Source organism: Chamaea fasciata, unplaced genomic scaffold (assembly GCF_029207755.1).
Source record: "Chamaea fasciata isolate MVZ Bird 193981 ecotype frontalis unplaced genomic scaffold, bChaFas1.0.hap1 SCAF_7, whole genome shotgun sequence".
Classification (NCBI taxonomy): Eukaryota; Metazoa; Chordata; class Aves; order Passeriformes; family Sylviidae; genus Chamaea; species Chamaea fasciata.
The window spans coordinates 11677797-11693618 of NW_027094092.1; the positions used below are offsets into that span (position 1 = coordinate 11677797).

Consider the following 15822-nt stretch of genomic DNA (forward strand, 5'->3'; position numbering starts at 1 on the left):
GATTGCAGGTAGTTAAGAGCAACAGTGTTTAAAAAGTGCTGAAATTCAGGAAGTGGGTAGGAAATGGTAGATGACAATTCCTGTACGAGTTGGGCATGTGGAGCCAGCACTATTCCCAGCCTGGCTACGCTGGGGCCTGGATTCTGCCTTTGCATGAGCAGGAGAGGAGGATCAGTAATCAGATCCCTAATAACTTGAGTGACTGCTGCAGGCACTCTTTTGAGCAAATAGATTGCACTGTAGCAACACAGTGCAGAGTGATATTGTGGGTTAGGCAGACTGAAATAACTGGATAGAGTTGAATGAAAATGATTAATTTTTTGATGGTTTTAGCTGGTCGCATGCCAAAACTTATTTTATCTAGCGATAATAGTTGTGGTATATTAAGGGTAAACAAGATTATAAGGGAGTTTTCATTAGTAGTAAAAAGGCTATCTCAACTTACTTTTCCTTTTGTTTTTCTCATATATAATTTTAACCATGACTTCAACAGTTTATTAGCTACATATTTTTTAAAATACAAGAAAAAAACAACCAAAACATACAAAACCGAGGTAGTCTATAATAATAATTATAACTAATATAATAATAACTACATAATTTTATATAATAATTACCTTAATAAGTAATATAATACTTATAGGACAGTTTTGGTTTTTTGTGTTGCAGAAACGATGTCACTCCTTCAGATCTGGTGTGGATGAGGTGGGAATACATTGGTGGAGAAAGACATATGGTAAGAATTTGTCATTTAAGGAAAAACATACAAGACTGTCATCTTAGTTAAATGCTGATGGATCATGGATTAGACTTTATCTGAGGGCTCATTTAGCCCTTAGGTATGGAGTATATCTGTGAGTACAGTGCTAATGGTGATTATTGCTCTGATGAATCATCTGCTCAGAAATAATAATTGATAGAACCTTCCTGAATTTGTAACATCACCTTATCCCATGGGAAAAGTGCATAGATGGGAAGAGCTCCGTTGTGAAATGGAGGTGTATGGAGCAGTTTCTCTTTCTTTCAATATTTTCCAGTACTTTATTTGTTGTTATGAAGTCTCAACTCTAAAAACTGAAATTTCATATCAAACTTCAGCAGAAAAATGCGATGACTGGAGAAAGATGCTTATTGGATTATGGTTTATAATAACAAAAGTATTTGGGCTGAAAGTGCTTTACTGTGGATTCAGAACAGGTATCTGGTGTAAGTCAGCTCTGAATAGGACACAAGAAACCCAAGAGTTATTACTTCAGCGAAGTCAAACTCATTTTTGCCTTCTAATTGTTTTTATTGTGTGAACTTACCATCTTGAAACAATGACAGATTTAAACAAAGGCATTGTTTCTATAAGGGACAGGATTGTGAAAGTCAACTGAAATATAACCCAGGAGTTTGGTGTGAAAATTTTCGTTTCAAGGAACAGATACATAACACTTCCAATTTGTCAGACATGCTGGGGTTGAGCTCTGAAAATTGTGGGTGAAATTCAGATGTCCTCACCAAGCCATTGGAAATGTAGCTATCAAAGGCTGGTGAAGTCACCCTAGATTCACTTTACAGTCAACTGAGGAAGAATGGGCACCTTCAGAGAGTGATTCATCTCAGCCTAAAATAGGCAGGTCAGACAACTTGCCCCCTGGAGGTGCCTGATTCTCTCTGTTGGCTGTAGGAAAGCCTACAGTGACAAACTCAGAATTAAGTGTTAACCTTTCAGTGTCTAAAGCTAGGTTAGATGAATCTCACCATGTGGTAAGAAGGACAGGCTCTGCCAGCTGTACAAGTGGTGAATAACAGCTTCCTGGGGGGCTCCAGTGGGACTGTTTCTCAAGGGAATTGAGAAGGTCGGGCTAAGAAATTCTGGGGGTCCTTGAGATGAATGATCCCAATGATGATTTTTGGGGTTTGTTTATTTTTTAGTTTCATTGCTAGTAGGTAGTTTTATTTTAATTGTGTTTAATAAAAAAAAAAAAAGGAAATCCTGGGGTTTGTGTAGTGGCTGTCTAATATCTGTTGTCCCATCTGCCTGCTCCATTTGTAGTGTTGCAGTGTGTAGATAAATAAGTGGCTACCCTGTTAATCCAGGAGAGCATAGAGGAACTGGATAGGCATTTTTTTAAAGGTATGGCAAGGTATGCTGGTTTTGAAGGATGTCTGTGAGATTGAAGATCCAGCTATATTTGTAATCAAAATCCTTGCCGGTTTAAAATTAAAAGAAAAAAAAAAGAAAATTGAGAAGGATAGGGGAATTAATGGTGGTGCTGTTGTATAGACCATTTTCTATTAACAGAGTTAATGGCAAATGTTAATAGGAAGGATAAAATATTATGAAAATATTTAGAGAAAAATTGTAAGTTTGTGTAGTTTACAAATTAGAAAATCAAGATTGCTCAGAAGACCCTTTCTTAAAAGGGAATTACTCTGAGCACTGAGCTCTGCTGTCATAGAATATGTTCACCCTTTTAGGTCATAGGATATTTTCATGCTGAACTCCTGCAAATACAAACCAGTTTGAACATAACAGGAACACAAGGGCTTTTTTGCTTCTTCCAGAAATCCCCAGAAGTGGGAGGATGGAAAAAGTCCCAATAGTATTTATGACTTTTATTTTCTGTTGTTCAGAGAACCTGCCAAACATATAATAATTAGAACTTTGTGCTTGAGGTCATACTGGTTCAGTGAATTTATACCTGAGCTGATGTTTTCAGTTACAGAGTGTTCTGAATTTTCTGGCAGTCATAGATGGGGTAAAGTGGCTCAATAGTTCAACACACTTGTAACCTGCTGTTATTTGTTTTTTATTGGGGTTTTTTCATGTCTTGACAAATACCAAAAATAGGACATAGATTGTTCCAAATCCTGAATGTACCAAGTGACTAAAACAAATCTGAGAGATAGAGGAAGGAAGCTTAAATTTCTACAGCTTCTTACATGTTCTCTTGCTCATATGTCCACAAACAAAGTCCTTTCTTATTTAAATATTTCCCAATATAATCTACCACGTCAAATGCTCTGTATGAGCTTAGCTGCTTGTACTTTACCAGGAAAACAAGAGGAAAGTGCACAGAAGGAAGGCTGCATACTTTGAACTGAAGTTGTGCACTGCCTTCATTAATAGTGGTAGGATCTCAAACAGACATCAGTGAACCTTTGTAAATTTAAATTTAGCCAAGCATGTTGTATAATACTCTGTTTCTCTTCAGACAACTCAGAAATGAGGTAGTTCTGAGCACGTGCTGGCAGTTGTGTGCACGCTGCTGATCTATCTCGTGTGTACAACTTACAGGCTGCTTCACCTACGTTTACTTTCCATTTAGCCCTTTTCAATTACCCATTCAAAAATCTTTGAAGACTGTTCCTTAGTCTTGTAATCTCTCTTCAGTGAAAATGAGTAGAGCCACAAAGAGAACTAGAATAGAATTCCTTCTCTTCTGTGTAAAAGAGAATGGATAAAAGCTTGACTTTAATACAGGTACGTGATAACACTGCTGTTCTAAGACACCTTTTCACCACGTGGCAAACGAGCTGAAGTAAATCTGTTCCTTGTCATGCAAGGCCTTCCTAATTAATGGGGGAAATCCTTCATCAGAAAGATGAAGAAAACTGGGTAGAACTGAGTACACTAATGCTGGGAAAAGGCGAATTTCCCTGTACTTCTGTAGTTGCAATCTGGAGGCAGGTAAAACTGTTGAAATAGGAATGTTACTTTGGATGCAAATAAAATTGAGGGAGTGGGATAATTCTTTCAGAAGTAGAGAAAAGAATTTTACCTTCACCAAAAATCAGGGATTGTCTTTCCTATATTGGGATGGCTGGAAAGTAATTTTATAGACCTTTTTTTGACTCAGTTCACGTGGAGTGTAACTTCCTTGTAAAATATTTATATAGAAACATATAGTGGAGCCTCTTAGCTACACTGATTTTCATCACAGTGGCAGTCTTGATGACCTTCTCTCAGGACTGCCATGATCTGAAAATAGTCTATATTTTGAGTTTTACAGAATATCTTCCTGAGTTCAATTTCAGAATAATTGTAGGACTGTCATACTTTGAAAATAATAACTATTTGCATGGGGTTTAAGAGGTGTTTCAGGGCCTGACATCCAGCGAAATTTCTCCGGTTGTTGAAAGGATGGTTTGAGTAACTCTTTTAGAAGCTCAGTTAATGCAAGGGCACAATAATTTCTGCCCTCACAGGACTGATGACATGATTAGCCCATTAAAAATCTGTATCACTAGGCAGGTATTTCTTTGCTATGGATCCTTCAGGAGTTAGAATATTCATCATTTTGAGAAAATACTCATCATTGTTGGATTTACTAGCAAGTTTAACATTTTTGGGGTGTTATCCCAATGTTCTGGTGATAGAAGAATCGAAAAAAATTCCGTGTTGCCTCAGTGACTGGATGTGATTTTTTTCCCCCCTAAATTTCCCATTGATTTTTTTCCTTGCTCAAGTGGATTTATGTCTATCAGTTATAGCAAAGGATATGCCTTCTTATTTAGAAGCAAGAGTATTCTGGGTGTAGAAATGGAATGCTCAGACTTGACAAGGTTACCCTGAAAAAATTGGATATGGCTGCTGGCCTAATTACCCTTTCCTTGTTGAGTTCAAATACTGTTGTGAGTAACAGGCAGTGACTTGAGCCAACACAATGGAAATTTTCTTGAAGAAACAAGACAAGAAATGAAATGGGGGGACGTGTAGCTGTTTATGTTCGCTGTTCTAGTGAAGGCAGTATTCAAATTATGGTAAGCTTCTTTCTGAGTCTCATCATTTTCTCTGGAGGTACATTTGCATAAGTGTTTTACTTCAGGAGAAAAGAACACTTATTCTCACTTGCACTGCTTTGGTAGTAGCAATGGAAGTCTTTGAAATGGCAGGCCTAACACATCCATATGGGTCCAAACCTGGGGGGCTGAGGTGAATGTATAAAAACTAATGAATATCACCTTACTGCTAACTGAGATATATAATTGTTAGTACTGGGTACTAACTGAGATATATAATTCTGTCCATGCTTAGCAAATAACCTCTGTGAAAGACAGATATTCTTGTCAGTGCACTTGGTTATCTTTAACCGAAGTGGTCTCCAAAACTTGTATTGCCAACTGTAATGGATTGACGTTTTCTGGACCACAGCCCCTTGTGTGCCTTACAAAGTGAATGCAGTGTGAACGGTTTCCAGTGTTATAAACTTACCAAACATGTTTTGGTTTATTTGAAACATGACTTACCTTGGTTTTACTTTTTTGTATCATTCTTCCCATCTCATTGGATTTGTCTTTTGTTTTATGGGAAATATTTTAGATGCAAAGATGATTTATTGAAACATTTTTTCTGGAATGTCATTGTGTAATTTCTGTGTAAGTTTGCTGCCACAGGGACTGCAAAACTTTGCTGTAAATTGCCATGATCTTAAATAAAGGACTTAATAGCTGGAATATAGCAGGAGTATAATTAGAGAAATGGAAATGGGCAAGCGGGGTCAATACAGAACAGAAACAAGGTGTTGGATGGGAAGAGCAGTAAATCCTTTCAATATAGAAGTTTTAGACATTTAATGACCTCTAACTGCTGTCTAACTGACAAATATAATCTAGTGCTGGGTAGAGCTCTAGACCACCTTTGCTGTTTGTAATAAGGAAGGATCAATTCCCTCATCCATAAGCACAGTGTGAGTTGTAAAACTTTCAGTGTCATTGGAGAGGGCCTGGCACCTCAGCACCCAGCTGAAGTGGTGGGGTGTATATAATCTTAGCACTCAAATGGCTCTATGGCCTTTCCTGCAAAGCAGAAAAACTTGCTTAGGTTACATAAGTGATTAAGAATATTTCTAGTTTGTGAATTCAAGGAGACATGACAGCCATTCCTATGCTTTCAGCGTGTGTGGACAGTTTAGGAGTTTTTCTTTCCAACCACCTCTAAAAGTTCTTTTGAGAAAGAAAATAGAATAATAGGCTCTAAAGCTATCATAAGGATTAGAAAGCATAAGGATCAGAAAGCAAACAGACCAGACACTCACAAAATTTACCAAATTTGAAGACTTCAGAAAGAATATTCTAGGCTTACTGAAGTCAGCAATAATTTTACATTTTCAAAATTGACCAACTAGTATGTTATTCAGACTTTGTTTGGAAAACTAATTTTTGAAGTTTTTTTTTCTTAAGTGAAAAAATATTTAGCTGAAGTTCTAAATCACTGCAAGCTCTGTGTTTGTCAGTGAAATGCCAAGTGTCCCATTTTGTTCCTAATGGAACTCTTGTATGTAGCCTGCAGTTTTACATTCTGTCCAGAGATGGAAGCTGCTTGCTCTGACAAGGTCAGGTTGGGAAGGAGGCCACATTCCCTGATTAAGAAAGCCAGGAGGTCAGAGCATGCCATTCCATTAGACAGCCCAGGACTCTCTCACAGAAAAGGAGGGAGAATGAATGCTATGAAATTTAAAATAACTATTTCAGCTTTTCTGTAGCTTGGACAATGTTGCTCTTGGGCAATATTCTGTTAATGATCACTATTGGGCCAGATGTTCAGCACACGTAAATGAGCGTATTTCCATTGACTTCAGTGGAACTAGGCCAGCTTACGCCGTCTGAGAATCTGTCCCTTCAGCTTTCTTTCTAAACCAGTCGTGATTTTAGATAAGGAGTTGCGGTATTAACTGTCATAGTTCTGGTTTCCAGCAGAGGAGAAGAGAATTAACATTCTTATTTGCTTCATCAGTGTGAGAACAGATTAAACTGTGACAAAGAATCGAAGTAATTCAAATAATCAAATTTAAGAATGTGAAATGTAACAGACTTGCTTTGTTTTGCAGTGGGTATTTTGTCTGTCAAAACAAAACTTCATAATTTTCTAGATGGTTGGCTAGTAACTCTCCAAGCTTCTGATGCCACTTAGGCCAGTGGCGTGAAATAAATTGAACCCATTAACCTGAAAGAGATCCCAAATTTTTGTTCTTTGTTGTTGAGGTTATTTTTTATTTATTAATAAATTAAGACAGACTCATGCAGGGGCTCTAAGAAACCGGAAGGGTTCTGTGAACTGGGTGCATTCCTCCTGCCTTTCTATTCTCCCATTCAGCACTTATAATGGTAATGAAGTCTAATTACAAATGCATGTGACTGCCTGTTGTAATCTGTCAGTGTTTTTCTGAAAAACCTTGTGCCAGTTCAGTATTGGTCATTAGATAATAAGGATTGATAAAACGTAAGGGGCAAAATGTTAAAAATGCTACTATCGATTAGAACGCACCTTAATAATGAAACCATGGGCCTGGGGACGAAAGCCATGGATCATTTTGACAATTCGGCCTTAGATTGTGGATGAGACAGAGTGGGGACAATTAATCCCTCAGAGCCACAAATCACAAATAAAGTAGTTGCAGCTCATTACAACCTGACCTTGCTAAACGGCCTTGAAAACATAAGTGACCTTCTAGTATTTGAAAAGATTACAAAGCTCTATTGAGAAATATCTTTCTTTAAAAATTTTTTTTTTAATGCTTGGGAACCACATGGCTTAATTTTTACTGTCTTGATGAAAGAAGCTTTTAACTTCACCATCCTTCAGAAACCAAATTGCTAACATCTCATGGAACTGATGGGGTGGTACTGCAGGGCAGTGTTTGGGAAAGATCTTAAAAGTCAAAAGTCTTGATCTGTGCAATTAATCAGTGGAAGTTTGTGCTGCAATAGCTTTGAAGAATCAATAGTTTCAATGAACTATCTAGTAGTTCCAGTTAGGGCTTTTATAAATATTGCGATATTATTGGAGCACTGCGTAATTGCAGGAGAATGTCTTCGTGCATTACAGTCAAGTCCAACCCAAAACTTGTGAATATGTTCAGCAAAGTATTTCATGAACTCCTTTCATGTTGCCACCTTAAATGGAAATAAGAGGAGGTCATGAATTTTGCATTTCTGTCGTTTGACATGTGCTGCAGGTGCTCTGGCTAACTGACTTGAGCGCCTTGTCACGGGCTAGTGCATATGGAAATCTTGAAAGATTCCATCTGTGTTTCTGATGGAATGGTCCACCTTAATTTGATCCTTAATGCTGAGTCAGGCTCATCTTTCTACTGACTGTGGCAGAAGGACATATCTTCTCAGCTCATTCCTGAGAAGACGTAATGATCACCATCCCTGATGTTGTCTTGACTGTGCAATGGATTTTGAGCACTTGCTGATTTCATTGTGCTGGGGACTAGGCCCATGCGTGACTCTGCTTATTACGCCTTCCTTTCCATGTACCTGAATGTGGTGTTTCTAAGTGTCCTCACCATGCATGAATTCCAGCCTCACCCCATGTACTGCATCCCCTAAATAAGACAATGCAATTCCTTTAAAACCCACTTTTCTGTAAATACAAGAGGCTTGTGGCTTTCTGTGAGGTCTTTGCTCTATTTTATACAAGAGATGGGGTCTGCTCTGGTGCTGAGGGCATCATTAAGAATGTTCTACACACAGACCTCCTATTTGAGGCAAGAGAGTGGTGACTTCCGTAATGTCAGTGATGGCTGTGGGGATGGAGGCAACAGCTCCAAGTTTCCTAGTTATTTGATGTTCAGACAAAAGCATCAAACATCTTAAGGTAGTGTGGAACCACTACATTAGATGACAGATTACTGAGGCATGCTGAGTCTGAGAAATGGCACCGGAGAGGTAATATTTTCTGCAGAAGTGGAGTTATCAAGATAGCTCTAAAATGCAACCTTATGTGGAGGACATGGCAAAAAAATCCCTGTTGAATGTATCATGTGCACAGTAATCGCCGTCCCCTGGCTGTGTGGGGAGCAAGGTGAAGGAATCTCCATGCTGCTGCTAGAGAAACTGTGAGAGTTCACTCTCACAGCACCTGGATTTAGGTTGTTTCACCCTGGCATTACCAGGACTGAGGTTTAGCTCTCTCCTTGACACTGGGCTTGGATGACACTGCCATTGATATTGGGAGTGACAGAGAGAAGTCTGTGTGATATCACTCTATGTAATATATTGACACTGGCTCTCCTTTCATTAGCTTGAAACAAAACTGATTAGATGAACAAAAGGGATTCCTTGGAAGCTCCATTCAATTATTTCACAGTGACAGCCAGGGGAAAACTCAGTCTGTCCCCTGGATGTAGCAATTCCTACTTCTGATCAGAAAGGATTGTGACATTTTCAGCACATCAATGGCTAAGCAGTGACTCCTCAGTTTGAATTAACATCCCCTGACATTCCAGTCAGCATTCCCAACTGCTTTCCAGAGACTTCTTCTCCAGAGGTTCAGCTGCAGTCAAGGTCTTGTGACAGGGATAATCCTGGCCATGCACTTGTGGGGACACCCTGTGGGGCACAACACAAGTCAATTACTGGACATAGGGTTGGGAAACAAGTGGAATAAAATGACTCCTTGAAAGAGAAAAATCATTCAACCATTTATTAAGTAGATCGAGACACTGAGGGTATTCTAGTGTAGAAATGGACTTCCAGAGCTATTACTTTGACACTTCCTGTTTTCCTTTGGAGTGGGAATTTAAACAGCATTTCTGATAACATCAAAGGTACTTTAGGAATCAAACCAAAAGTTTCCTTTACCTTTCTTCGTAGCTCCACTTAGTGGCTGCTGGGATAACACAGGGTATCCCTCAGTACCTGTTACCTGGTGCTGTGGTGTTCATCCTCCTTCCCTCCATCCTGCTGGATCCTTCAGGTCAGGCCACAGATTGCTGCAGGGATGGCAGAGACTAACAAGTGCACTAATTGCAGACTGGGAAAGAACCCCTGCTGATTCTCAGCTGAGTTATCCTTGTAGCAACCCTTATGTCTGTGAATGTTTCTCTGTCAAGTTCTTGTGTAGTTGTGATTTCCTTTGGAAATTCGTGGGTCATGTGGAACACTGAATCACAGCAGCTCAGCACGCAGCCTTCCACCTTCATGGATGAGACTCTCCCTGCTTGGAATCAGTGACTGATTCCTCTGAAGGCTTTCTGCTCTTTGAATCCTTGTTCATTTGATTTCTGGCTTTTGGGGACGAATTTATCTCCCTGTGTACTCTATTTACTAGGGAATGTGATTTTTAGGAGATATTAGGCATGCTTGAATAATACTTTGGGGGACAAATTCTTCAGAGGAGTAGACAAATCTGGCTACAAGAAGGTGAGATGTCAACCGTCCTTTATATAAAAGCTTGAAGTACTACTCAAAAGCTAAAAGTAAAAATAGCTGAAGCAGCGGAGATATTTTGGTGTGGAAGGAGCAGAGAAGTGATTGTCAGTGCATAGCTGTGAACATAAATGAATACTGGCATTTCAAGGGTGTAAGGTCTGTTTTCTCCAAGCAAGGCAAACTCCTAATACCTGTCCTTAAAAAGTGGTTATTTTGGAGAATGGAGTAAGTGGTGTAGGTGTGCATTTGTCATTTGTGTGTATACCCTGCCAGTGCTCTAGACATTTCTGCATGTGACTTTGTCTAATCCAGGTAATGTTCAGAATACTGGCTATGTAATATATGCAATATTTGGGCATTATGTTGGCTCTGTAAGTTACTGAAGTGAAAATTAATAACTTTCCCCTTTGTAATTAAGCACTTGTCTCTCTTGTGGCCTGCTGATGCAGTGAGGTGAGGAGGTAGTGATTCCCAGGTCCAACTGTGTAACCATGGAGCTGCTGTCTGGATCACAGCCTCTCAAAGGAGCAGAGGGCTCACTGGAGATAGCTTCCCTGGATAGTTACAGGACCTTGTTGGGTAGAGGAGAAGCAGAAAAAATTGATACACTGGGAAAAGGTACATCCAGGTCTTGTAGGCAGACCTTGGGAGCAAAGAGGTGCCTGTTTCTGGGGCATGCATTTGGTATATACAAAATTTCCAGTATTTAGCTCCAGGGTTTTTTCCCTTCTTATTTAGTAAAGATCACATGGTATCTTGAGAAGAAACCTGGAGGTTTTTTTAATTCACGAGCTACAATTTATTCATATTTATGTCCAGTATCCACATCCAGTGGCCTTTACTACTTAGACGTCAAATGATTTTTTTTCACAATGCAAGCCAAAGGTGATACTTCAGCTTCTTTACTGAGCATTGACCAGCCAATTGGATTGATGTGATGGACCATACGGAACTCAGACCAGGACTAAATCATGTCAAATATAAGTTCTTGCTTGGATGCTTCATTTTTTTCTTCTGTAAGCCTATAACTACATGTACAAGCTCTTCTCTCCCCCTTTATATGTACCATAAAAGAAGCTAATAGCATAACAGTTAATGTCACAAGTGACCTATTTTAAAACATTACTTAGAGTTACTTATTTCAGCACTGTCTGTGCTGAAATTTTCTATTTTGGATGCCTGCCTCAGCGCACTTCTGTCTGTTTGAAATGAAAAAAAATCCTATTCTTTTCAGAAAAAAAGGCAAAGCAAATTTTGCGTGTTCTTATACATGTTTGATCAGCTCCATCATATTCTTTTTCAGCCTCAATCTAAAAGTTTTGTTGGATCATTATCTTTTGCTGTCCCAGTGAAAATCTATTAGGAAAAACACTGGAAAATCTGGTTTTTTCACTTGTTCGGTAGAGATTTGGTATCTGAATTCCCTGACATTACTGTCTTTACAGCACACACCAAGCATGATATTGCAGGTGTTGAGCAAAATCTTGTCAGGGATCACTTTTCATTAAAATTTTGGGCTATTTTGGCATCAAACATTGGAAGTTCTAGCATATACTGACCCAGAGCCATGCAGCACTTTGGTGCTGGGGATGCTGAGGTGGGGAATTCTGCTCCTGGTTCCAAGTACAGTGCAGACCATCAAGGCTGAAAGTGAGGAGATGCTCCTGGGCTTTTGAGGTTCTCTTTTTACAGCTGCTCAGACTGAGGTGGAGGAAAACCTCCTGAGCTGAGGAGCTGCAAAAGGACTTGGCTAGGGTGGGACCTTAAAGGGAGCAAGAATGAACTCATGTGGAAGTAGGGATAAGAGACTGACATAAGAGATGGCAGAAAAATTGGAGGAGTGTGGATATCGGTTGGGAGAGGAGGCAGAAATAAAAGAGGTAGGATTGGAAACCTGAGGGTAAGGTGTAGGAGAGAGGCTGGGACTAGCAAATAGGCATAAGAGAAATATATACTCCTAGGGTGAATCTGAACAAGCCATAGAATACAGCACTAAACAGAAGGTTGGAATGGAAGACTCTGAAGGAATTCAGGGGTTGCATTTGCCAAAATATTGGTGCAAGGCAAGGACTGGGAGTGGGGGGAAGAATGTGAGAGGAAAGTATTTGCAGTGGAAAGCAGCAGAAGGCCACCAAAGACAGACCTGGGAGGCAGAGCCAAGATACATGGTGTCCTGCATTCCTGTGCTGCAGAATTTCCTGGGAAAGCTGCATGCATCCCAGCCCAGCTTGCCTTCAGCCTGCTCCACGTGCAGACTCTACCGTTGCTCCTTCCACTCACGTGGCCAAAGCCTCTGCTGTGGACCATGAAGGGCCAGCCCTGTATTTCAGTATCACTGCCATTCCATACAATAGATTTTTTTCAGGCTTTCTTTTCTCTCCCTTTCTGTATTTTTTTTAGGCAACCTATGAAATTATAGATAAAAGGGTACAAAACCATGAATGTTGCAATAAAACCAAGCACTATAAAAAAAAAAGGAAAAGGAAAAAGAATAATGCTGTCCCTGAAGCCTTAATTGGGCCCCCTTGTGTGTATACATTTTGATACTGTCTCTAATTACATGGTCACACACTGCTTTTCCCATGGACCACTGCATTGTTCTGTGCACTAAGTAGAAGGTGATTCCTGAATGAGTGCAGCTTTAAGTTGTTTTATTCTCTCTGTTGCACGGGTAGTCCCAGGCCTGCCTGACGGCAGACTGCTCAGCAGAATCACTGATTTCCTTGTGGGTTTTTCATTGCTGCCTGTTTTGAAAACAATAACGTTTATTTTTGAAATACACTCGCTCCAAGATGTGCGGTAAGGCTGTCTGCTCCCACGTGTGCAAAAAGGGGATGCAGGGTGGTTGAGTGTGATGTAGCAGGGACTGGTGTTTTCCTGACTTTCCATGGTGTAGCTCATGCCACATGATGCTCAAACCAGGCTGCTCCTGACTCCAGAATGCAGCTGATGGGCACAAAGTCTCCTATGACAGGGACCTCTTTCTCAGGACACACAAAGTGAAGATACCACAAATAATGAATGCTTAATCTGCTATAATCTGTTAGGGCAGAACTGCAGAGTCAGCCCTGTGACCATTCATTACTTTAGTTCCTTAGTTTAGTTGCCTTATTTCTCTCTTTTCCCCTGGTCTCTGACAGAAGATGGGGTATGCAGGGAGTCTTCTTTTACTGATGAGGACACATTGAGAGTGAGGGTTTGGTATGGATGGTTTGAGATCATCTGGAGAAGAGCTGTGTAGTCAGACAGTGTCTGACAGGGTGGGGGTTGAATTAAGGTAGTGCAGAGGATATTAATTATGGCAACTGAAACTTCTGACTTCTTTGCTTTGCAACTCTAATGTTCTTATAATTTAATTTGGGTGTACATGTGCTTAATATATATTGCTTCTTCACTTATGAAAAGATGTTAACAGGCTGCACTCTTCAAATACTTTTATAAAAATTCTGAATTTAGCTTTCTGAACAGGTTTTTGAAATCAATACAGAGAGAGCTGCTAACAGGAGGTAAACTACAAACCACAAACACTTTCAATAGGATAGCTCTTTTTATATAACATTTGATATCATTTTCACAGCATGATCTCTACTTTCATACTGTGATAGCTTTTACCTGGAGTTTAGATGATTCATTTTTGTAGTGGATACTTAACTTTTATATGAGGAAAATGCAAGAGAAGCCAGCACAGCATTAAATGAACTATAGTTGCAGCATTAAATGAACTGCAGTACAGTAATAATGTCGAGTGTTCAGATCCTTGCCATCGCACAGGGTTGGATTCAAGAAGGCATTATTGATTCATTAGTGAGGAGATATGGAGGCCTGGAATTCTCTCTCAGCTTTTGGCATATCTAATTCAGATTTTAAGAGTAGGTTGGGCACTCAGTGATTGTTTAGTAATTGTTAGAAATCCCTATAGGACTCTTGAAAATTGCCTAAGATTTCCTATGGGTGTGGGTCTCAGAGAGCCATGTGGTTGTGTTGGTGGCTTCTCCTCATATTTTCTTTCCCTGAAGCCCTTAAAATTAATTTAGAAATCTTAGTTTCACACTGACTTCTACAGTAACCCCCGAGACAAGGATGAACATTTTTTGTTAAATTTTCATGTTTGTGATGATTATTTTTACAAAGAGATCCAGATTTTTGTGGGGTTTATATGGACTGCATGGAACTAAGTCTGTTATTTCAGCTTTTCTGGTACATGATCACAGTTGTTGAGGCTTTCTGGGCTACCCTGCCAAGCTTCTGTTTTCACATGCTTCTGACTTCTTATGAACCATTTTAAAATGAAGTTTTCTTTATATACAATTCCTAACCAGTTTTCGTGTCTACTTATTTCTGAATAATGAAAAAATTAAAAAAAAATTGATTTGATACTGTTGAAAAATAAAGATAAAAATTGTGTATTTGCTTTTTAACTTCTGTTCAGCCTGTCATCAACCTCTACTCTCTTTCTTCAGGTTTCCACCACACTCTCATTCCTCTTTTCCTGTCCAAGAAACCTACATTGGAATACAAAAATGTGAAATTGCCTGACAGTCACATGCTGTTAAAAATCTGTCAATCCTGAGGTTAGTCATCAGAAATCTTCTCATCAGAATTTTTGGAGGGAAGTAACAAATCAATTAATAATATTAGATAAGGTTGAGCTGGACTAATTCCTTAAAGTTCTATTTAAGATTTTTGTTTGTAATTTAGTCCTTGCTTTGGAAAAAAAAATAAAAAAGGAAAGCTTTCCTCCTTACTAGAAGCCAGACTTCCCTTGCTCATTTCAAAACAAACAAAAAAATCTTGCAGGTGTTCTAGTGCTGTTAAAAACTGAGAATCAACCTGATTCTATCAAAAAGTATCTTGCAGGACCTATCTTGCACTTGGTCAAGATGAAAGTGTTTCACCCTTTCTACTTGTCACATATGTTGTAAAGCTATTATGAAATGAATGAGACAGTTGTCTGAGCCTGGCAAGCTTTGCCAATAGGTGCTGAAAGTCCTACCCTGGCATTTCAGGTTTGAAATCAACCTTGGTGATTATCTCCTGTACTTTTCTGTACCAAGCAGCACACTGTGTCTAATCAATATTTCTTCTGCTCCCTGAGGTTCTTAATTCACATGCTCAGAAAACTTCATGTTTTGTATTCCTTGAGGTACGCCCTACAAAACCTCAGATACACACAGGAATGCACATTAAAGGCCCCCTGCTTGCACCCCATCTGTCTGAGCTTATCACTGAGAATGACTGAGTGAGGTTTGCTTTGCAACTCCAACTATTGTGTGTAGGCACTCTCGTCTCTCTTTAGATTCTTCTGCTGGAACTCAGGGAGACAAGTTTTACCTACAGCAGGTTTTAAAGTGCATGCCTGCCTCGCGTGCCTGGCTTCTCCCTGCTCCCCTGTTCAAGAATTGCATATTTGAACTCATTTCTAGCAGGTTAAATCATGCCTAACCTGAAGTAGAATAATGTTATTTCCAGCGTCTCCTTAGGTAATTTTTTTTTCTAATGGGGTAGGGATCCTAGCCAAGGTCACAGCCTGAGCATGCTGGCTGCTGTACAAACATATTTTGACAGTCACTCCCCAGAGAAGGAGCTGTAACTCCTAAGATGATGGCTCACTGTGCTTTAGGGTTTCTGTCCCCAAAGTCAAGTTTCAGTGCATTTGCTGAGATTGGTGAAGCA

The 15822-nt window shown here is 39.5% G+C and overlaps 1 long non-coding RNA gene across 1 annotated transcript in view; it reads left to right on the top strand.

Annotated features, from left to right (window-relative positions):
• The window catches only part of LOC136291715 (uncharacterized), a 164212-nt gene that overhangs the window by 79860 nt on the left and 68530 nt on the right, over positions 1–15822 (top strand). The window contains exon 2 of the long non-coding RNA XR_010721675.1: positions 670–736. This is a non-coding gene — a long non-coding RNA (uncharacterized lncRNA). The remainder of the gene's footprint in view (positions 1–669; positions 737–15822) is intronic.